Raw genomic sequence first — 24,613 nt, forward strand, 5'->3', positions numbered from 1 at the left:
GGATTTGTCTACTTTGTTGCAATGTGTTTGTGGGGCTGACATCATGCAGGAGAATGAAACCGATCGAGAACCCACAGACTGCTAGGTTTGAAGGGATTGGTGGAAACATAGGATGCAAATGTGAGTGACCAATCTCTCTGTACTCCTGTGCATGAGACTGGGCAGAAGGGCACATATAAGGCAGCCAGGTCCCATGAGGGAGCACTTGCCTGCACATCTTTGCATTCGTCGACCCAGCTGCTGCTACTGATTCCCTGGAACCATGTCAAGGGCTGTGGAGAGGACACAGCCATTCACCCTGGAGGAGAACATGGCTCTGCTGGATGTGATCCTCCCACAGTACTCCATGCTGTATGGGCGACCAGGTTATCAGGTGAGTGCATAGGCCACTGCCACAGACTGTCCCTATGTGGTGACTGTGACTTCTGCCATTGCGTCCAGGTGTAACACACATGCCATGTACTGTCGGGGGGGTCCCAGGGGGGGGTGCCTGATGTCTCCCAGCAGTGCCCTGAGACAGGAGGGGTGGGTGCAGAGTCCTCCCAGCAGTGCCCTGAGACAGGAGGGGTGGGTGCAGAGTCCTCCCAGCAGTGCCCTGACACAGGAGGGGTGGGTGCAGAGTCCTCCCAGCAGTGCCCTGAGACAGGAGGGGTGGGTGTGGAGTCCTCCCAGCAGTGCCCTGAGACAGGAGGGGTGGGTGTGATGCACAGTGTGAGCCTTGATCATTGATTGTGACATTGCCATCATTCCACCTGTGTACCCACTGTGGCACGTAGTGCTTTTTCCCTCACCAGGGGATGATGTCCCTATGACAAAGGTGCAATGCGTTGGCTGCATGACATGCCTTGTTGTTACCAGCTAATTTGTACCCATATGTCTCTCTGTGACATGTGGCTGGTGTATTGATGTGGTGTCACTTGTTCCTCCTCACAGGTAGGCGCCACTGCCAAGGAGCAGATCTGGCTGACCGCCGTCAGTGCCGTGAGGGGTGTGGATGGTCGGAGGCGGCGCCTGGCCCAGGTGAGGAAACGCTGGCAGGATATCCGGTGCTGGACGCGGAGGATTGCACGGCTCCTGCTGGGGGACTCACCTGAGAGCCACAAGAACCGCGGCCGCCGCCGTCTGAGCCACCTCCACAGGCGTGTGCTGCCGGTGGTCTTTCCAGACCTTGAGAGGCGCTTACAGGCGATACAGCAGCCGGAAGGGGGTAGGTACATGTGTGTTTGTTGTGTGTCACCGGCATTTGTAAGGGCACAGTAGCATGAATCCACTGGCAGGGTTTAAAGGTGCTGTGCAGATCCTGTTTGCCCCAGTATAGCGCTGTGCCCCTGCCACCCTTCCCCTCCTTGCAATGTGTTCCCTGGTCTGTGTGTAGTCACTCCTTCACAGGGTAATGTAGGCTGGCGCTTTGTCCACGGGAACAATGTCTGTAGCATCATGTGTGGGGGTGGTGTGTAACAGGTTGTGGGACCTTGCCTGTGCACTGTCAAGTTCACTGCATGTGGGTTCCATGTCAGTTGGCACTGATGCTGACTCCAGACATGGGAGTTGGTCTCTCATGTGTCATGCCTTACAGCGCGCATGTCCTATGTAGTGGCCTGTGACATGATGTGCATGAGTGTGCGATACACATAGTGCAGGGATGGTGACGTGTGTTGCAGTCATTACCATTCAGTAGCATGTAGTTGCGTGCCCACTACTGTCCCCTGGGGCACCTTTGCCTCAGTGGTGTATGTGTCATCATAAACGTGGCCACTGTCAGTGTCTACAGCGTAAGTTGTGCTCTGTGCCATTGTCCCCTGTCACCATGTATATAGACGTGCTAATTTGTACAGGTGTCCACTGTGCAGCCAGACCTGATTGTCCTTCTTCATACTCACAGTTGCCAGTGCCTGTGTGTCTTGTTATACTCATCTGAGGATGGGCACTGGTACCTCATTATTTGTACAGGCGCACCTTGGCTGTTTGGCGTCCAATCTTGCTTTTTGCCTGCCCCTGTGTGTATCACCCAGACCATGAGATGTTGGTGCCACCTGTGTCTCCACAATTTGCCTCGTGTAGGGTCTTGTTGGGGCGGGCAATGCCTATGTGTTAAATCCTGATTACCACTTGCTGGGTCTGGGCAGTGTGTGATGTGCCTGGACACACACGCAATGTGCAGTGACCGAGTCATGTTGTGCATGTTTTCAGCATTACCTATGCAGCATGTGTCTCAAGTTCATGGATATGGTCCCTGGTCATCGGTATTTTCGCCAACGCTGTGTGGTGCAGATGCAGTGCTGGATTGTCCCCAGGGCCTGGGTGCTATGTCAGACTCCTTTTCCTGTGTTTAGCTATTGTCTCATGCTCTCCATGGTATTTCAGTGGCATGGTGGATCAACCAACTGTGTGTTTCATGCCCTACATCGGTACCCTGTTCAGTAGATGTTAGGGATCTTCCTTTTCAGGCCATGCAATGTTACCTATGTAGATTGGACTCATGTGACAGATGTGTACAGGTGTCTGAATAATTTCTGTCTCTCCACCCTGCCCACAGCATCGTCGGGGGACACAGAGGGAGACATGGACACAGACCAGGCGGAGGGACCGAGCACCAGTGCCAGCCGTGACATCGGGTCTGGCACATCGAGTGGGACAGAGGCGGAGGAGAGTGTGGCCGAGGACCTGTCGACTGGCACATCAGACTACGAAGCTGACAGGTCCGGGGACGATGTCTCCGAGTGGGCGGAGGCTGCACCAGCAGCTGACAGCGGAACAACACCTCGCACCGCCCCCTCAGTTTCCACCAGCCGCCTCCCACTTGCTCGTGTCCCTTCCCAGCGTGCCCGGTCACAGCATGTCTCCTTCCTGCCAGGCACCGCACCCCCTGCCCCTGTCTCCACTGCTGCCGCCAATGCTGAGTCTGTGGACATTCAGCGGCAACTGCAGGTTGGTCAGGCTGCGATCCTTAATGTCCTCCATGCCCACGGCAAAACCCTCACCAACATCGAGGCTTTCTTGGAGGGCATTCATTCATCGCAGGCTGACCAACGCAACTTGCTGAGGTCCATCGACTCCACACTGACTGCAGCAGTGGGTCTCCTGCAGCGCGACCTCCCCCCACCTACCCCTGCCCCATCCACACTTCCCACTCCCATGCCTGTCACACGTACACCCAGACGTCGGCATGCACCCACATCAACGGACACGGGCACCACACCAGCAGGGAAGGTCCACCGCACTCCTCCTGACACGCACACACAGGGTGAGGTAGCCACACCCACTGGGTCGGGGGGGAAACGTGTGACACGCAGCCATAGTGGGAGTCCGCATTCCACCCAGTCCACTCCCTCCAAATCCCCTCCCCTCAGCTCTCCTGGCCACATCTCCCCCAAGGACTCCTTCATGGCCGCTCTGTCCCTGAGCCCCACAGTTACACCACCACGCAAGCGGTCAAGGAGGTCCCCGGTCAGGGTGGTTGAGTCTCCCCCCCTGTCTCCACCCTCCCCCGGTGGCGCTGCGACCCATCCCTCTGACCCCCCCCCCTCCTTGGGGCCTGAGGTCCCTTCGGGTGCAGGGGACTCCCTGGAGGACCTTGCAAAGGTGTGTAGTGCCATCCTGGCCTCCGCCTTTGGCACTGACCCACCCCCTGTGGTGGACTCCTCCATCCCTGCACCCACAACGCCGCCCCTTTGCCCTGATGTCCCTGCGGTGCCTGTTGCTCCCCCCCCCCCTGATGCCCTCACCAGTGTGGAAGACGATGCCATTTGACTGTGCAGGCAAGGTAGGGGACACGCATCCCACTGTGTCCCCCATCCAGCTGAGAATCATTGACTGCCCTATGGGCTTTGTGAAGATTGAACTGCCTGCGATCCACGGACATTGTGCTCCTGCTGAATAAAGCTTAATTTTGTTTTCATTATCACACAACTGCTATGCTGGTATTGGTGTTGGTGGGGCTGCTACATGGTTTTGGGTGGTGTGTAAGGGTTTGGGTGTGTGGGATATGTAGTAGTGTACTGCTCATTGGTGGGACCCTGTGATCTGTGTGCCATCACAAGGTGTTGGCTAACTTTCTTTGTTCATGTAGGCAGTTACTGCATGGTGCACTTGTCCAAGGGTGTATTCCTTCCTCTGTGTACCCAGCTTTCTTCCCTGCAGGGTGTTCCCAATGTTTAGCGCAGAGCTGTGTCTACATGAGCTGTGTGTGTGACGGAGCCCTTCTACTTTGGCCATGCATGCAGGGCCATGTCTCCACCTGCGACAATCGTGGCATCCTTGGTGATCACTGTACTTGTGTGTGGAGTCTGTTGACATGAGTTCATGGGGACATGTTCCCTTGTAGCCAGTATGCATGTGGATAATTCTGGCCTCACACACATGTGTCACACCCCTCCAGTCTCAGGGCACTGCTGGGAGTGATAGGCCCCCACCCCTCCTGTCTCAGGGCACTGCTGGGAGGACTCTGCACCCACCCCTCCTGTGTCTGGGCACTGCTGGGAGGACTCCACACCCACCCCTCCTGTGTCTGGGCACTGCTGGGAGGACTCTGCACCCACCCCTCCTGTCTCAGGGCACTGCTGGGAGGACTCTGCACCCACCCCTCCTGTGTCTGGGCACTGCTGGGGGGACTCCACACCCACCCCTCCTGTCTCAGGGCACTGCTGGGAGTGATAGGCACCCACCCCTCCTGTGTCAGGGCACTGCTGGGAGGACTCTGCACCCACCCCTCCTGTGTCAGGGCACTGCTGGGAGGACTCCACACCCACCCCTCCTGTGTCTGGGCACTGCTGGGAGGACTCTGCACCCACCCCTCCTGTCTCAGGGCACTGCTGGGAGGACTCTGCACCCACCCCTCCTGTGTCTGGGCACTGCTGGGAGGACTCTGCACCCACCCCTCCTGTCTCAGGGCACTGCTGGGAGGACTCTGCACCCACCCCTCCTGTGTCTGGGCACTGCTGGGGGGACTCAACACCCACCCCTCCTGTCTCAGGGCACTGCTGGGAGTGATAGGCACCCACCCCTCCTGTGTCAGGGCACTGCTGGGAGGACTCTGCACCCACCCCTCCTGTGTCAGGGCACTGCTGGGAGGACTCTGCACCCACCCCTCCTGTCTCAGGGCACTGCTGGGAGGACTCCACACCCACCACTCCTGTCTCAGGGCACTGCTGGGAGGACTCTGCACCCACCCCTCCTGTCTCAGGGCACTGCTGGGAGGACTCTGCACCCACCCCTCCTGTGTCAGGGCACTGCTGGGAGTGATAGGCACCCACCCCTCCTGTGTCTGGGCACTGCTGGGAGGACTCTGCACCCACCCCTCCTGTCTCAGGGCACTGCTGGGAGGACTCTGCACCCACCCCTCCTGTGTCTGGGCACTGCTGGGAGTGATAGGCACCCACCCCTCCTGTCTCAGGGCACTGCTGGGAGGACTCTGGACCCACCCCTCCTGTGTCAGGGCACTGCTGGGAGGACTCCACACCCACCCCTCCTGTGTCTGGGCACTGCTGGGAGGACTCTGCACCCACCCCTCCTGTCTCAGGGCACTGCTGGGTGAACTCTGCACACACACCTCCGATTTCTGGATATGTGCGCTTGGCACATACACGGTGGGGGTACGCACAATGCATTCGAGGTGAGGGTACGAGTCTACTGACACTGGTGTGGTGGGGGTACGCTCCGTACGTCCGCGGGTGTGGGTACGGGTCGTACTTACACTGTTGGGCAGGGGGGTACGCTCCTTGCATTCGCGGGTGGGGGTACGGGTCGTACTTACACTGTTGGGCTGGGGGTACGCTCCGTACGTCCGCGGGTGGGGGTACGGGTCGTTCTTACACTGTTGGCATGGGGGTACGCTCCGTACGTCCGCGGGTGGGGGTACGGGTCGTACTTGCACTGTTGGGCAGGGGGGTCCGCTCCTTGCATTTGCGGGTGGGGGTACGGGTCGTACTTGCACTGTTGGCATGGGGGGTACGCTCCTTGCATTCGCGGGTGGGGGTACGGGTCGTACTTACACTGTTGGGGTGGGGGGTACGCTCCTTGCATTCGTGGGTGGGGGTTTGAGTCGTACTTACACTGTTGGCATGGGGGGTACGCTCCATGCATACGCGGGTGGGGGTACGGGTCGTACTTACACTGTTGGCATGAGGGGTACGCTCCATGCATACGCGGGTGGGGGTACGGGTCGTACTTACACTGTTGGCATGGGGGGTACGCTGCATGCATACGCGGGTGGGGGTCGTACTTGCACTGTTGGGCAGGGGGGTCCGCTCCTTGCATTTGCGGGTGGGGGTACGGGTCGTACTTACACTGTTGGCATGGGGGGTACGCTCCTTGCATTCGCGGGTGGGGGTACGGGTCGTACTTACACTGTTGGCATGGGGGGTACGCTCCATGCATACGCGGGTGGGGGTACGGGTCGTACTTACACTGTTGGCATGGGGGGTACGCTGCATGTATACGCGGGTGGGGGTACGGGTCGTACTTACACTGTTGGGGTGGGGGGTACGCTCCTTGCATACGTGGTGGGGGTAGGGTCCATACATATCCGTCCCCACGCTATGTGATGTTTGTGCGGCCCGTACCCAGGCCTTTGCCACGTGGGTGCGATCCGTCCCGCCATTGTTGGGGTGACGTGTGTGGGCGTGGTCCGACTCGTACCCACGCTCTTCAGGCGTGGGTACGGGACGTACCTGTCTGGTTGTGTTGCCGGTTCGCGTGGTGACGGACTTCCGTTGTGGCGGTCGCTGGCTTATCAGGACACGCCCCCACCCCCTCGTGGTGACCAGGGCATGGGAGTCAGGTATGTCCAGGCCATGTGTGGTGTGTGACTCATGTGGTTGTTTTGTGGCCTGCCCTGGTCGTGCCACCCCCACCCCACCCCACTTTCCCCCCTCCCTTAGTTATTCTGACCTTCTGCGGCGTCTGCGTCGTAACCTGTAGAGGAGGTGTATTGCTATGAGGGCAGGGATGACTCGTAGGTTCGGGTCCATGTCTGTCCGTCGCGTACTGGTCCTCCTTGTTCGCGGCGTCGTCTGTCCGTCGCGTACTGGTGGTCCTTGTTCGCGTCGTCCTGATTTCCCGGCAGTTTTTGGCTGCCGCAAAATATTCACCGTGCGGGGTGACGTCGGTGCGAATCGTGATTCCTGGGTCGTGAATGGCTGGCTGCGTGCGTCCCGACGTCAGGTCGGCGCTTTCCCGGATCGCATTGGTAGGTGTTTTTTGTTCGGTTGGGCTTTTTTACGAATCGTACGGTAATGGTGTACCCGTGCGAATCGTAATTCCTTGTTTGTAAAATTTGACGACCGGGTACGCGTCGGGCGGAGATTATGCTCCGTCCGACGGTTCGTACCCGGTTTTTGCCGGATCGTGATCGGCACCTTTGCCTTTTCTTGCCGTATAATTTGGCTTTCTCTTGCTGCATATTTCCAATGGTCCTGATGATGGTAGATGCTTTTCACTTGCAAAATAAGTGATGAAGCTAAATCTGTTTTTACAAATCTTGTTTTTACATTTAATACTATAAGGGGAAACAATGTCTATTTTTCATCAATTAGAAGCATCAGATTGCATACATCATTTCTAATGATTGCAAATAAATATTTTCTGGCAGGAGCATTTTAATGGCTCCATCTAACAAAGTGGAGATTAATAGGCAGGGTAGGCACTGGTGATTTACGAACTGCTATCTTGTATATATCTTTGTGGATGTAATCGAGCAGAAATGTTGAGCATTTAGAACCTCCTCATATTGTACCTATAAGAAACCACTTTTACCCTTGGTTTGATATGGTATGATAAGAACATTTAATATAGCACACAAATCACTCCCGGAGGAGTATCTCTGTGCTGCACTGCTTAGAGAGGGGGAGATTTATAAAATAGCCAAGTCTTCAGCCCCTTCTTGAAGGAGGCAAAGTCTGAGCAAGAGCGGAGACTTAGGGGAAGTTTGTTCCAGTGATAAGGGGCAGTGTATGAGAAATAATTGGGGAACCACCTTTACAACGCAACTTTTATAACGCTATGCTATTACAACGCATTTTTTACAACGCAAAAACTTTTACAACGCGTGCTTTTACAACGCATGCTATTATATGGTAAGTACTTTTACAACGCATATACCTTTACAACGCATTATTTGAAAATGCCTTTACAACGCATGCATTTACAACGCATGCATTTACAACGCAAGATGTTATATGGTAAGTACTTTTACAACGCATATACTATTACAACGCATTTTTTAAGGTTGGAATTTTAATTTAAATAAATATATATTGTATAATTATTTTTTTTTTTTAAAATTGTAATTGATATAAAGTGAGTAGTTTTTCAAAATATTAATTTTTGAGTATTTTGTCTAGTAGAAATGTTTTGTTGGATAGTTAAATTAATACTTGAGTATTTAAATATTAATACTTGATACTTAATACTTGAGTATTTTGTCTAGTCGAAATGTTTTGTTGGATAGTAAAATTAATACTTGAGTATTTTAATATTAATACTTGATACTTAATACTTGAGTATTTTGTCTAGTAGAAATGTTTTGTTGGATTGAGAGAGGGTAGGTTTTGTATCATAGGGGGCCCCTGGCCCGTTCTGGCCACACCTGAATTATGAGACCCTTGTCCTTGCCCTTCCAGCCTAATTTGTAGGCCATATTAAATTGACCAGCGGGTCCTGTGTTACTATATGACAATTACCACTCAGCCAGCATAAAACCCCTGTGTAGGCCCTTCTTTGTTAAATTGACCATAGGTCTGCCATTTTGCTGTATAGCAGGCTGATGGCAGGTCTGACCCAAATTATATTCAGCTTCTCTTTCTGCAAGGCACTCTGCTCCAAACCAGTAGCCCCCACCCTACCCGAGTGCTCAGTTCACTGTATGAGTTCAACATCCCCCTATTCTTTCGACATACAGTAGGCGGCTTCCTGGACTGGTACATGCTTTTAAGGAAGTGGCCACCGCAGATGTCTGGAAACTATTGCAGTTTTAAGGAAGTGGCCACCGCAGATGTCTGGTAACTATTGCAGACATAGCTTTTTTGGGTAACTTACGTAGGTAGAAGTTGCGTGCAAAGAACCCCAAAAACAGTATAAATAGGGAGCACTCACAAACATCAAGCGGACTATCTCGCTGTCTGTCTGTGGGTTACGGACTGCGTAGAGTTTTCCCCAAGAGCAAAAGAAGCTCTTGCGTCTGCTTAGCATTATGTTGTATTTTACCCATATGAATGTCCTGTTATGTTTAATTATTGTTCTCTTTATTTGTTTTTCCTTTTTTGTATTCACATAATGTATTCATTGTAATTGCAGGAATGCTTGCTCTAGAGTAAACGTGTAAACGTGAGAGTTCCTAGGTGACAGAGTTCTTATACTCTGAAACATTTCTCCTTGGTGTAACCTATTTCTTCAATTGCACTTATAGATGCGTTCTCTTTCTCTGACAGTACAATAGTGCAGATACGGAGGGTATCATGATGAGCTCCATGTGATTATCTGAATTCTGTATTTTATGCCTTTGTCTTGCAGTTTCTTTGAAGTTGCATCTTCTCATTAAACTGCCATTGTATTCTGCCTCCAATTCCATGTCTCACATGTCTATTTTCTTCGATTTTAGAGCAAGCATTCCTAGGCACCCCGGTTCAAATTAAGGTGCCCCTTTTGTCCCTGACTAACTCTCCTGCTCAGTTCTGTGGTGGCTCCCGGGGCTCTGAGTACCGCCCCTAGCTTCCTTGTCCTGTAATAAATCCTCCCTCCAACATTTTTGGTGCCGAGTGACTCGGAGTAGCAGTGCCTGCAGACAAGGGCAGTAACGGCTGGGTTCGAGGGGACGCAGACTGAGCACTCGTGACTCCTTTCTGGCCGAAGCCTTTGAGTACAAGCACTCGGGTGAGTATTATAACTACCTGACGTGAGGTGACGCTTTGGTAACGGTTTATGAAAGGAGCGCTTGTGAGGCTTCTGTGTTTTTCTCGGCTCTCAGTTCTTTCCTGTCTCCTGTCTGGTTGGTCTCGCTATGGACATTCTTTAACTGGGGAGGCTTGTGTGTGCAGCATGGAATTCTGAGCTGGACAGTACGGTCAGGAAATTGTTGGTTTATTGTTTCCTTCTGTTATATATAGATGTGTGTGCTATTGTTTTTGCCTTGAGTGCCCGGAGGAGAAGGCTGCGTCTTGCGCCTTTCACGGGCTTATTTAGCTCCTTTTTTATTATTACATTTTTACATTTTACATTTTTACATTGTTTTTGTAGGAAAACAGGCATAGAAAAAAGACAATAAAAAAGTAAAAAGAATAAGGGATAAGGAGAGGCTGTTTATGTCTGCAGTCTTTTCAATGCTATTCTTTTTGGTATAGCTTGCTGTTGGGTCTCTCTGTATATAGTGAAACAGAGAGCGCCTCTTTATCAGGGGGCTACGGGTCGGCCTGGTAGAAGAGAAGGAGAGATTCGATTTACTATCGTATTCTTTCAGCAATAGAAAAGTGCTCCACTGAGTGGATACAGTGGAGGCTCTCCTACATCAATACAAGGTAGGAAAGAGGTTGGATATTGTCGGTCCACTTAGCTACTGGATAACGGATATCGCCTGATTTATGAGGATTTTAAGAGGTTCCCCGGGATGTGTTTTTTTTTGGATATTATGTTTAAGTGTTTTTGGGTATTTGTGTGTCAGTTTCCCTTTTGTGTGTGCACCATTGTAGATTGGTTTGTTAGTGAGATTCAATAACTAGGGAGGGTTTTAGATGTGCTTTTTGCACTTCCACATGTATTGATCTGCCACTGATAACTCCAGAGATTCTGTGATTTAAAGTTTTGAGCGCCACAATTGTTACAGGTATATTGTTTAGTGCTGCCTTCTTTCCTGTGTGCATATTCGACATACAGGAATACCCCCCACCCCCATCAGCACAGCAGATCTTGCTAAGAATGAAAATAAATAAATAAAAGAAAAAGAAAAGCCAGCACCCATTTCCAGTGCTATTCACATTAATTAGGACCAATAATAACTAGGATTGTAACTGTTTTTATATATTAGAGCTGTTGCCTTTTTTGAATAAATAGTATTATGAATAAATAGTATTATGTAGTTACCCCTTGCCACCCCCTAGCCCCTTGTCTGACCCATGTGGCTCAGCACCACATTTAATTAGCACAAATCATTTTCAGATAACTGACCACGTAGTGCACAACAACATATCTCAAATTGTTTGACTATTTCCTCACATTTATACTTTGAGGGATGTACGTGGTGACAGGAGGTTGTGTCTGGCGTCTCACTGTGAGCCACAGATACATGTTTATGGGACTGCATCTGGCAGCTCACATTCGTTTTGAATTTTGATTACTTATTTGGAGTAAATTGTATTGTTTGAACGTTTAACAGTGTCTTCTTTTTGCAACTGCGTGCTTCCAAAAAGGGAGCTACTGTCATCATCACGTTGCATTGTGGTTTCTTATCTTAGGCCTGGCACTAGCCAACGCCTTTCGACATCTCTCTCCATATTGTAATGGGTGTCCTCTGTTCTTCTCCTTTTTCAGCTACGTGCGGTGTACTTTAATAGATATAAAGTCTGTCATCTTCTCTCGATTTGCAATTTAGCGTCTCTCACTTTCGTACCTGGCTTATAAGCCTTTTTCCCAGAAGTGACTACAAATGCGCCATGTCCTGTAGGTCAGAGGCACCTGATAATGTTGTCCTTTTGTGGTCAACTGTGCGTCATTAAAAGAGTATAAAGATCTGCTCCTTAATCCATTCAACGGACTACCCTGCTGCAGTGACCCCTTGGGTCACTGACGCCTGTGTGGTCTCCTTCAGCCCTCTATTTGAGCATCTTTGGCTGAAGCTCGGATTTCTTATTGTGCTTTGAAATGGTCTTTTTCTCTTTCCTCTGCATAGCCCTTATTGTGAAACATTATTGCAAAGCACTAATGGTTGTCCCTCCTAACTTGACATGTGCATTCCTAGCATTGAAGTAAAGTGTATGTTGCATTTTGAAAGTATTTTCATTGATTTAAAATATATTTGCATTACATGAGTTTGTTCTTCACTCCAGAAATGTGTCTTTAAATGTCAAGACTTTACTAAGACTTCCAGGCTCTATATATTGAATTTTCTTTTAACAAAAGGGGTTCTTCTTTCATATAAATCAGACAGCTGCTTTTCCCTATCGTTAACTTGTTTATTTTGTCATATTTTTGCAGAAGCACCCCCCACAAATTAAGCTCCCTTGGTGCAGTGCCCCAGGACCATGAAATTTCACCCTTTCATTGCATTTAAATGTATTTTGAAATTTTAAATCCTTGCACGATTACTTTTCTCATTTAAGGGTTTGTCTTCTGGATAATTGAGCGTCATAAACATCTATTCTTGTGTTACTATTTTTGGCAGATTACAATTGTAGTTTTGAATAGTCTTTCTGGAGCTAACAAACTGATGAATATATTCTCTGCTGTGTTAATGATTTGATGAATAAAAGTGGCTCTTCAACGTAAGTCCTTTGTTGTTTAGAAGGGAAATACTTATCATTCATTTCTTGTTTTGCTTATGGGTCCTCCTCATCTCTTTCTCTCACAGTGGTACCACAGATGTTATATGTGGGTGTACGTCTTTTGTGTGCTACAGTAAGAAGTGATAAGCAGGAACATCTGGGTTCGTGCCAAGCACACCCACTTTAACTGAGACAGGTTCAACTAGAGACCACGCAACTGGTGCGCGGTGCATCCAGTGAATACTGTGTCTAGCTTCCAAGTAGCTGCCTTCACGATTCTTACTTACGTCTTTTTGTGCACAGTTTTGAAAAGACTCCCCTATTTTGACTCATTACACACTCACGCTTCTCATCTCACCTTTCTGGTGTGTTTGCACCCATAGTACAGGTTCCTTCCACTTGAATATTCAGTAAAGTGGTAGTAGGAAAGGGAGAAAGGTTTTTGCATGCACTTTTCGCCACAACGCACAGCACCTTTTTGCATTTTCTGGTTGCCTTACACCGTAGACTTGGCCCAGCGTCAAATGATAGACCAGTAACACAAAAGAAGGAATGACATAATAAGATGAGGTCAAGGACTGCCGTCCCTTACCACCCAGAGCCCAATGATAGAAGTTGTGATACCAGGTAAAATGGAGCTGTTACTTATGATATTTATGGGTCATGGACTGAAATATTAAAAGACTAACAAAAAGCCATCAATATAAGTAATATAGTCTCCTGGCAGAAAAGGAGATACTTTCAGCTTCAAATGCATATTAATATCTCTCTATTTGGATGGCCAGTTATAATTCACACTGAAGGTTGCACTGAGTGTTGTAGTACTGAGCAACCAAGTACAGAATAATTTACTCCTACCTGCGTTCCAAATTCAGCAGCAAGTGAAGCAGGCACAAGCAGTAGCCCATTATGCTAGGGCAGATCCAGTAAGTGCTGCCACAAAGAGCACACAGTCGGGGTTAGTTAATAGGGAAGAATCCTGAAATTGTGTCTCATGGCCAAGAAAGTTAGTGACACTTTAGAGATAAAATGATGGAGTGGAATGCATGCTAGACATACCCATGGTTTGACTTCACGGGCACACGTCAAGTGCTGCCAGATCTCCTCAGCCTTTCATCTTTCCAAGTTGGATAAAATTAGTACCATTGAGTTAGGGGAACAGTAAAGATTTGCTATTTTGCACCACAATACCATTCTGAGTAAACGTGCGCTTTACAAAAAAGCCATATTATTTTAAAATAAGCTATATTTTAAATACAATTAAATACAACATGTGTCTGGATGTCACATGGTGTTGATGGGTTAACGGATTTTTGAGGCTGCCTTCAGAAGTAGCAGTCCTGGCCGACCACAGATTCTGGGCGTTGAGCCAGGCAGGAAAGGTGCTTCCTGTGTTTGGTAGTGAACATAGGATTTTGTAGAAAGAAAAATGTATGTGTATTTGTGTTTGTGGAAGTGAAGAAGGACTAGTTGCCTAGAATGACACAATTTGGTAACGGGTGAAGCCGAGATTGAATACAGTGTTTTCTGGTTTCACGTGGAGAAGTTCAGTGAAGGAATATGTATGTGTCTATATACAGATGGGTGAGAGGAAGTGAGGAATAACTTTTCGGATATGCACAGCTGTGTGCAGCCTTCAAGATATGAGACAACCAGAGATTCGTAGGATGCTCCAGTACTAGGAAAATACAAAAGAATAAATAATACGTGCAGATGTAAAGTAGATGCATAGAGTAAGCAATGCTCAGTATTGCAATATTGTCAGAATAAAAGGTGTGAGTTTAGAGAGGCTTTCTTAAATTAAAGTTGCAGATTTTAGAGGTGGTTGCATATATTTTGCAGTTCGACCACCACAAGTTTTTATCTCCCTTAAAAGTTTCTATCTTCTGTTTGGGTTCTTCTTTCTTGGTTAATGAATGATTAGAGGTTATTATTATTAGATTTTTCTCTGTGTCTCCAAGAAGTGTATTGCATTTTCTGTCTTTGGGATGTTTGCTTACATGGGCTCAATGTTTTTGTTTTCATCACCTCGTGTCTGGTTAGAAATAGAATACAAATAGGGAAATTTACCACAGGCTCAAGCCTACCACTTTTTCCTATACGTTTGGCTGACAGCTAGACCATGTGACCATTTTGATATAAAAGCAGCAACAGCTTTCAGCAATGCCTGAATGGACTGTTTAAAGGGAATAAATTGAGAGAAAGCAAAAGTGGTTTATTGCCCATGGATCACTCTGTTTTCACTCACAAATATTACAACGTTCTGACAACAACTTAACGCCCCATATACTTCTCCCTGATCAATTAATATATGTATAGGTCACATCAACTGAGCATCAAAGTGGCATTGAAATTATGTAAGAAGCATGTTTTTGTATAAATTAACACCCGCTGCGAAGTTTCTTTCTACTCAGGTATTCAGGCAGAAGGAGAAGGGTCCGCCCCATCATCCCTGAGTCCAAAGAAGAAGAGGACAGGTGATCAGCCACAACAGGAACATCGCCATCTTCACAAGAATATGGGAAGAATAGATTACCGTGTAAGGTGAATGTGCTATAATGCATTCTCAGATGCAGTACATTTGCCAGGGACACAGAGGATAGGAGTAAAGAAAAGTAGTAATGTTGTGTTTATATTGTGTTTAGGTATTGATCATTTGTAATTATGTGCTTCGTATTATAATGTTTCAAGGAAACAATGTGTGCAGATTTGATGTGTGTTTTAATATATAGGTGCGATGTTTCGGGGTGTTTGACAATAGGTTTCTGTAGTCTTATGAATTTACAACAGGTGTATATCTGCAATTAATTCAAGGACATGGGTGCACTTTATTTCATGATTTTGCCCCTAAGTAGGTCTGGCGTTAACAATGACCTTTCATGTTTAGTAAAATGTTGTCTCTCCCTCCCTCTCTTGGCTAGCTTCACTGTGAGTGACTTCATTCTGTTCTTTCACAAGGAGCACATTCACACACAGTTGTTTTATCCAGTGCCAGGAACTACTGTGCAATGTGTGATTTTTGAGGCCAAAACAGTTTCTGCTTTTGCCAATGTTTGTTATAAAGATGAGGGCCCAGCAACACCCACACCAATGAGGTTTCATGAAAATATTGGCAAGACAAGGTGTGCATTGACAAAGCCAAAAGGCTGAACAACAATTTCATTGGCTTTACCAATGCTTGTTTATTTTTATGTTGCAAAGAAATGGTACCTACCTTATTCCAGTAATTTAGCTAAATGTTTTGCATTCATTTTGTGAACTTTTTATTTTAAAAGCAAAGAATTATCGGTTTGCTTTCAAGCATTCTGAGAGCAGTATACATAGTCTCACATTCCTAAGAAGTGTGTACACATTTTCATACTCTAACGACTGTCAGTAGTGCAGTCTGAGCTTACAACAGTTACTAGGAGCGCTCACCCTGATAATGAATCCTTTGCATCAATGAACATTCAGCATTAGCACATGGACACAGATATTGTCCTTTTTGCAAACTGTGCCTTTCACAGATCCTTAGTTTGGTACTGTAAACTGACAGCCAAAGGACCTCAAACGGATGTGTCCTGGGCGTGGGCTATAGGAATTACACATCCCTGGGCACAATTTGACAACTATGAGTGTTTTGATTACTAAAGGTGTTACTGTGACAGAGGTTTTCATCTGGGTTTTCTGTTGGGTCAAGCTGTAGTACAATGTTTAAATATGAATATGGCCCAAATGGAAAGGGATGTTTACCAACCATAATGCTTGCCCCCATGGCCTGTCTTTTTTCATGGTTCAATACTTGTACGATGTGATAGGAGGACCAGACTGTTTTCCTAAAGCTGTATTTCCACTGCCTCAGGACACTTCATTTCCCCACATGAAATGGACTTCATCAACATATCCCCTACTAAAACTACAAGTACGTGTTGGTTATTGTGTGCATGATCAGCAAATGGACTAAGGCATGCCAATTCGAGAACAGCAATCCACAAACTATTGCCAAATGCCTTCTGAAAGAGTTCATACCGCGCTTTCGAGAACCTATGCTTTTGGGTTCTGAAAATGGACCGGCGTTCATCTCACATGTGATTGAGGGGTTGTGAAAGGGGCAAGGAGCCATACAGAAGCTACATGTGTTCCACAGAAACTACCGAGTGGGAATGATATCCCAAGTTCATCCTGAAGGGCTGCACGTGCTGCACAGAGGAGAAAGGACGAGTGTGTAAGCGGGCCCCTAGGATACGTCACCTAAAGAACGTCTGGAAACATCGACGCCCCAACCCCTCAGTCTACAAGATGTGACATCTTTACCTTTTCTTCACTTTGTTTCTTCATTTCGAATGTGCCCAAGTAATAAGAAGTGCTTGCAAACCTCTCAAATTACTTGAAGACGGGCACCAACGGTTACTTTTTCTGTTTAAAGGTATCATCTCTGAGGCACTACATCATTATGCAGCAGACCTTTTTGGAACGTAGTACAGACGCAGCAGAAGATAAGACATTCTTCCAACTAGTCACACTAGCCACACGTACCAACGATTGGAACAATGCCTCAAGACTTGCTCAAGACTTTCAGAACAATTAGAGAAAATGATCATGGGTGCCACTAGCAGCATTGATCCCACTTTTCTGCTATTATAATGACTTTTGTACCACATTGAATGAGTTACCATTGATGAAGACGGGACAAGGGGACGGTTGGCAGAGCATGTGTTACAATGTCATACCTGTTTGTCCTAATGTGCAATATCCTCTTCTGTAGACATACCGAGTACGTAGCAGTTGCACCTCCTGAGAACTGCATAATTAGCAAAGGGAGAACAAGCATAGAACAGGGAATATGAATATCTTGGCACTTATAGAAGTTGTAGAAGTAACAATGGGACAACCCTAAATGCGTCTACCATTACCAAATACCTCAAAGACCTGATAGGTATGCTGTCAGGAGATTGTTCATATTATGAACAAGAGGGGGGAATGAGAGAGGGTAGGTTTTGTATCATAGGGGGCCCCTGGCCCGTTCTGGCCACACCTGAATTATGAGACCCTTGTCCTTGCCCTTCCAGCCTAATTTGTAGGCCATATTAAATTGACCAGCGGGTCCTGTGTTACTATATGACAATTACCACTCAGCCAGCATAAAACCCCTGTGTAGGCCCTTCTTTGTTAAATTGACCATAGGTCTGCCATTTTGCTGTATAGCAGGCTGATGGCAGGTCTGACCCAAATTATATTCAGCTTCTCTTTCTGCAAGGCACTCTGCTCCAAACCAGTAGCCCCCACCCTACCCGAGTGCTCAGTTCACTGTATGAGTTCAACATCCCCCTATTCTTTCGACATACAGTAGGCGGCTTCCTGGACTGGTACATGCTTTTAAGGAAGTGGCCACCGCAGATGTCTGGAAACTATTGCAGTTTTAAGGAAGTGGCCACCGCAGATGTCTGGTAACTATTGCAGACATAGCTTTTTTGGGTAACTTACGTAGGTAGAAGTTGCGTGCAAAGAACCCCAAAAACAGTATAAATAGGGAGCACTCACAAACATCAAGCGGACTATCTCGCTGTCTGTCTGTGGGTTACGGACTGCGTAGAGTTTTCCCCAAGAGCAAAAGAAGCTCTTGCGTCTGCTTAGCATTATGTTGTATTTTACCCATATGAATGTCCTGTTATGTTTAATTATTGTTCTCTTTATTTGTTTTTCCTTTTTTGTATTCACATAATGTATTCATTGTAATTGCAGGAATGCTTGCTCTAGAGTAAACGTGTAAACGTGAGAGTTCCTAGGTGACAGAGTTCTTATACTCTGAAACATTTCTCCTTGGTGTAACCTATTTCTTCAATTGCACTTATAGATGCGTTCTCTTTCTCTGACAGTACAATAGTGCAGATACGAAGGGTATCATGATGAGCTCCATGTGATTATCTGAATTCTGTATTTTATGCCTTTGTCTTGCAGTTTCTTTGAAGTTGCATCTTCTCATTAAACTGCCATTGTATTCTGCCTCCAATTCCATGTCTCACATGTCTATTTTCTTCGATTTTAGAGCAAGCATTCCTAGGCACCCCGGTTCAAATTAAGGTGCCCCTTTTGTCCCTGACTAACTCTCCTGCTCAGTTCTGTGGTGGCTCCCGGGGCTCTGAGTACCGCCCCTAGCTTCCTTGTCCTGTAATAAATCCTCCCTCCAACAGGATAGTTAAATTAATACTTGAGTAATTCTCAAAATAGAATGAGTTATTGTTATATTTAATTTTATACATATTACAGTGAATAGTGAGTATTTTTAAAGTTAAATTAATAATTGAGAATTATTCTAAATAGAAAGAGTATTTAATATTTTATTTAAAATAAATAAGAGTGAGTAACTAAATTTTTGTACTTGAGTTTTTTATAAATATTAAAGTGTATTTCTTAAAATAAATGAGTTCATTGGTTTCTTTAAATTAAGAAACAGCATATTTTAAAATTAATTGAATTAAAATTTGTGAGTACTTTCTAAAAATATTAATACAAGAGTATTTTTCAAAAAGGTAAGTAATCAGATATATTAATACTAGAGTATTTATAGGTTCCAGAAATAAAGAAAATTTTATTATTAAAAAGGAAGAGTACTTTTGGATTATTTATTAAAAAAAATAGAGAAATTTATTAAAAATATTTAAAAATATAATAAAAATTTAAATATTAAAAGAGTAATAAGGAATGCATTTTAAAAATAATAATAGTTAAAAAAAAAAAAAAAAAAACAATTACTTACTTTTTTAAAAAAATTCCCACGCTTTTCCATTGAAGTCTATGAGCGTCTTTGTCCTTCATTTATTTTGGCAGCTTCAGAATATACAACCCGCGGAACAAGAAAAGAAGGATTAGAAAGTGAAGAAAGAGAAAGTTTTGAAGGGAAAAGACAATAGAGTCGAGGTAAGGAACATATTTAGTAAATTTACATTTAATTAGTTACAAGTTTGAAGTTTAAATAACTATTAAAAAAATAATAACAGCAAACAATTATTGTTTTCAAATTTTTTATTTATAGAAAAATCATGAAAAAATAAACCATATTTTTAATGAATTTTGCAATGTAAGTAACATTTTTAAAACATAATATAAATATTTTATTAACATTTATAAACATTTATTTACAGATTAGTTAAATAAAGTAGTCCGTTATAAATTTAGATGCACGCGATGACGTAATGACGTGAGCGTCGACGTAATGCGCCATTTTGCAGAGCATCGGAGGAGGAAGCAGCAGGAAGCTGATCTGCGGCCAGGTAGGAAATATTTTCATTTGAAATTGTAGAATAAACCTTTAAAAGTGATACATATATAGTGAGGAAAGAATAAGGGGAGGTTGCGGGAAAACTAATTGATTACTTAAATGTTTTTAAACATGTCCACATTAATGTCATTAATGTATGCCTATGTCGGGTCGCTAACAGTTATTTATTTAGTTTAAAAAAGTATGTAACTGTTAAAAAATTACAAGTTACTGTTCTGAAAGTTGATTTGTTTATTTAGGAAGTAAAAAAAGTAATGTCGATCTTCATTTCTAAGTGCAAAAAAGTTGCGTACTTTCAAATTTTGGAAATTAACGATTGTTAAAAAAATGAAGATTAAGCACCAAAGTGCATTTTGGAATATGGTTTGAATTGTAGAATTTACATATGTTTGAGTTTTGGTGATTTGATATGACGGTAATTAAATTGAAAATTGTCGGTAATTTTATTAATGGAGTTCCGATGTAGAACAATTTTTCGAATACTATGGGACAGTAAATTTGTAGACATTGGTAGTTTTTGCTTGAAATGAAGATTTGTTTTAAAAAAAAAGGACCCGACTTGTTTGATTGAAAAATATTTTAGAAAAATACATTGTATGCCAATTGTAATTTGAAATTTATTAAATTTTGAAGCAAAGCAGGAAAGTAAGTTATTACGTTATTTTAAAAAGAAAGAATGTTAGAAAGATTTTCCAGGTAGTCTATAGCCACACACAACGAAAATTGTTGTAGAATTGCCAATAGTCTCTCAGACATTTCCCTTGTTTTGACTGTTACTCGTGGGTTTAGACTACCTGTGAGTGTTTGTGCTATTCTCATTTCTTGGAAACTTTGCTCCTTCTTCAAAGTTTCCAAAAATGAGTAGAAGTTAGGATGTGGTTTGCCAATTGTATGGTTGAAGGAGTTATGCCATCCCTCAATGGCATTGTTTGTTTTTGCTTCTCCCTCTAAACAACTCGTGTAGCAGTTCCACCACTCCACATGGAATCGTGGCTTCCTCCTGCGACCCGATCTGCTTAGGTGTCCAATCCATGTGTCCTCAAAATAATTTAGAATGGGTGCCAATTTTTCTTCGTTACTCGTATAATAAACAGATTCTATAATTGCAGTGTAGTACTCGTCCACACTATCGGGAGGAACAAAACAAAGTGCAGTTAATTTTTTTAGTTCAAATTGTAGTTTGCTATCCCGAGAATAATCTGCAACTAGGGATGTTTTCTGTAATTTACGCCAAAATGCCTGCGAAAAATGGAAAAAACATCCCTGAATTTGGGTATCCGTGTACGTTTTAGTGATCACATTGATCATGCTCAATTCAAAATCAATAATTATTTTTCGAGGACTTGAAGATGTTTTACTTTTAATCACTGATAAAAGTTCAGTGTATGTTGCAGAAGTCTTATCAGGTAGCAAACTATAAACTAAGGGAATTACACTATTGTTAATTTTAGCATGTATAGTGTAAATTTGAGTGAAAGGATGGGGTGTACTTTTAAACGTCCCATCCATCATCCAAATTTCACTACTTTCTAACTTAGCAAGGTTACGTGGGGTACTAAATATTAGAATACGTTTCTGAGGGTTTTCGTTGTCATGCAGAAGGAAAGGTTCATCAGAAAAAGAAATAGAAAGATCATGAGGAATTCTAATGTCAGAGAAAGAATGTGGTGTAGATAATTGGATGTTACTTGCCTGCTTTTGTCTCTGAATAATTCTTCTCAAATTAGGTATTATAGGCATGTTACTAGCAACATGACTGGGGACATGCTGTGCAACCTCTCTTAAAATTGATCCTGTAGAATCATTGGAGGTGCTTGCAATAGCTTTCATCTCGTTTATTGTTTCTCTAATTTCTACATCCATTGCAGAGGCAGAGTGGTTATGTTCTGTGGTTTTCACAACCAAATTATCAACAGTAACCGCTCTGCCACTGCAATGGGTAGTGTAGTATTGCACACACCTCCAATGATTTCTAGTTAAACTTATTCTTTCCTTACTATATATGTATCCACCATGGTTTAATAAGTTTTTGCCCTTCCTGGATTTGATAAAGTTTGCAGCTCCCAGGCTAGACATTATCTGAAAAGAGGAGAGAAGAAAAAAAAAATTAGCCTGAAAAAAATTAAGAAATACCTAAAACATAACATTTACACCATCTACAGCTGCACCTTCCAGGAGTTAGAATAGTAAATTGCACCCCTACACCATCCAACACTTTCCCTACTGATGCACCTTCCTGGAGTTAGAATAGTAAATTGCACCCCTACACCATCCAACACTTTCCCTACTGATGCACCTTCCTGGAGTTAGAATAGTAAATTGCACCCCTACACCATCCAACACTTTCCCTACTGATGCACCTTCCTGGAGTTAGAATAGTAAATTGCACCCCTACATTATCCAACACTTTCCCTACTGCTGCACCTTCCTGGAGTTAGAATAGTAAATTGCACCCCTACACCATCCAACACTTTCCCTACTGATGCACCTTCCTGGAGTTAGAATAGTAAATTGCACCCCTACACCATCCAACACTTTCCCTACTGATGCACCTTCCTGGAGTTAGAATAGTAAATTGCACACCTACATCATCCAACATTTTCCCTACTGATGCACCTTCCTGGAGTTAGAATAGTAAATTGCACCCCTACACCATCCAACACTTTCCCTACTGCTGCACCTTCCTGGAGTTAGAATAGTAAATTGCACCCCTACATCATCCAACACTTTCCCTACTGATGCACCTTCCTGGAGTTAGAATAGTAAATTGCACCCCTACACCATCCAACACTTTCCCTACTGATGCACCTTCCTGGAGTTAGAATAGTAAATTGCACCCCTACACCATCCAACACTTTCCCTACTGATGCACCTTCCTGGAGTTAGAATAGTAAATTGCACCCCTACACCATCCAACACTTTCCCTACTGATGCACCTTCCTGGAGTTAGAATAGTAAATTGCACCCCTACATTATCCAACACTTTCCCTACTGATGCACCTTCCTGGAGTTAGAATAGTAAATTGCACCCCTACACCATCCAACACTTTCCCTACTGATGCACCTTCCTGGAGTTAGAATAGTAAATTGCACCCCTACACCATCCAACACTTTCCCTACTGATGCACCTTCCTGGAGTTAGAATACTAAATTGCACACCTACACCATTCAACACTTTCCCTACTGATGCACCTTCCTGGAGTTAGAATAGTAAATTGCACCCCTACATTATCCAACACTTTCCCTACTGATGCACCTCCCTGGAGTTAGAATAGTAAATTGCACCCCTACACCATCCAACACTTTCCCTACTGATGCACCTTCCTGGAGTTAGAATAGTAAATTGCACCCCTACACCATCCAACACTTTCCCTACTGATGCACCTTCCTGGAGTTAGAATAGTAAATTGCACACCTACATCATCCAACACTTTCCCTACTGATGCACCTTCCTGGAGTTAGAATAGTAAATTGCACCCCTACACCATCCAACACTTTCCCTACTGATGCACCTTCCTGGAGTTAGAATAGTAAATTGCACCCCTACACCATCCAACACTTTCCCTACTGATGCACCTTCCTGGAGTTAGAATAGTAAATTGCACACCTACATCATCCAACACTTTCCCTACTGATGCACCTTCCTGGAGTTAGAATAGTAAATTGCACCCCTACACCATCCAACACTTTCCCTACTGCTGCACCTTCCTGGAGTTAGAATAGTAAATTGCACCCCTACACCATCCAACACTTTCCCTACTGATGCACCTTCCTGGAGTTAGAATAGTAAATTGCACCCCTACACCATCCAACACTTTCCCTACTGATGCACCTTCCTGGGGTTAGAATAGTAAATTGCACCCCTACACCATCCAACACTTTCCCTACTGATGCACCTTCCTGGAGTTAGAATAGTAAATTGCACCCCTACACCATCCAACACTTTCCCTACTGATGCACCTTCCTGGAGTTAGAATAGTAAATTGCACCCCTACACCATCCAACACTTTCCCTACTGATGCACCTTCCTGGAGTTAGAATAGTAAATTGCACCCCTACACCATCCAACACTTTCCCTACTGATGCACCTTCCTGGAGTTAGAATAGTAAATTGCACCCCTACACCATCCAACACTTTCCCTACTGATGCACCTTCCTGGAGTTAGAATAGTAAATTGCACCCCTACACCATCCAACACTTTCCCTACTGATGCACCTTCCTGGAGTAAGAATAGTAAATTGCACCCCTACATCATCCAACACTTTCCCTACTGCTGCACCTTCCTGGAGTTAGAATAGTAAATTGTTACCCCTACAGCATGGTACATTTTTACAACTGCTGCACCTTAGAATGTTGGATAAAAATACCTTTTTCTTTCAAATTTGCTTTTCTTGCTGACTCTTCTTAAGTGGGAATGGCGTGTAGGCTGGAGTAGACACTTATGTGGTGATTGGATTTCTAATGGGAAAATAAATGTCTGGAAAAATGAAAAAAGAAAAAAATGAGAAAACTGAACGATGTTGAGAAATGCGAATTTACAATAATTTTTAAAAAATTGTATATTTGTTATAAGTTGTAGTAGATAACACTTTCCCTAATGCTACACCAACCTTTAGTCATGCAATAAAATTCTGAATTCTGCAAATGTTACCATAATTAAATTGTTTTTTTTTCAACATTAGCAATGAGATGGCTAGTGTAAAATATAGAAGGTTAAGAAACCATGGTGAAAATCAATACCTTGTTTTGTAGAAATTGCTTTTCTGGGTGAGGCTTCTGAAGATGATTTGGTCTGTTGGCTGAAGTTTTAACGTATGTGAAGGAAAGAATCTTTCTGCAACGAATCAAATTGTTGTCTTTTGAAAAAAATGAGGATAATAAAAAAAT

At 44.7% G+C, this 24,613-nt stretch overlaps 1 long non-coding RNA gene across 1 annotated transcript; it reads left to right on the plus strand.

The window, feature by feature from the left end:
* Positions 1-8,537: 8,537 nt before the first annotated feature.
* On the plus strand, positions 8,538-18,456 carry LOC146805284 (uncharacterized). The gene is made up of 2 exons (XR_014967825.1): positions 8,538-9,867; positions 14,867-18,456. It is a non-coding gene; the product is annotated as an uncharacterized LOC146805284 (long non-coding RNA).
* The last annotated feature ends 6,157 nt before the right edge of the window (positions 18,457-24,613 follow it).

The sequence above is a fragment of the Triturus cristatus genome, chromosome 8 (genome assembly GCF_964204655.1).
Source record: "Triturus cristatus chromosome 8, aTriCri1.1, whole genome shotgun sequence".
Lineage (NCBI taxonomy): Eukaryota > Metazoa > Chordata > Amphibia > Caudata > Salamandridae > Triturus > Triturus cristatus.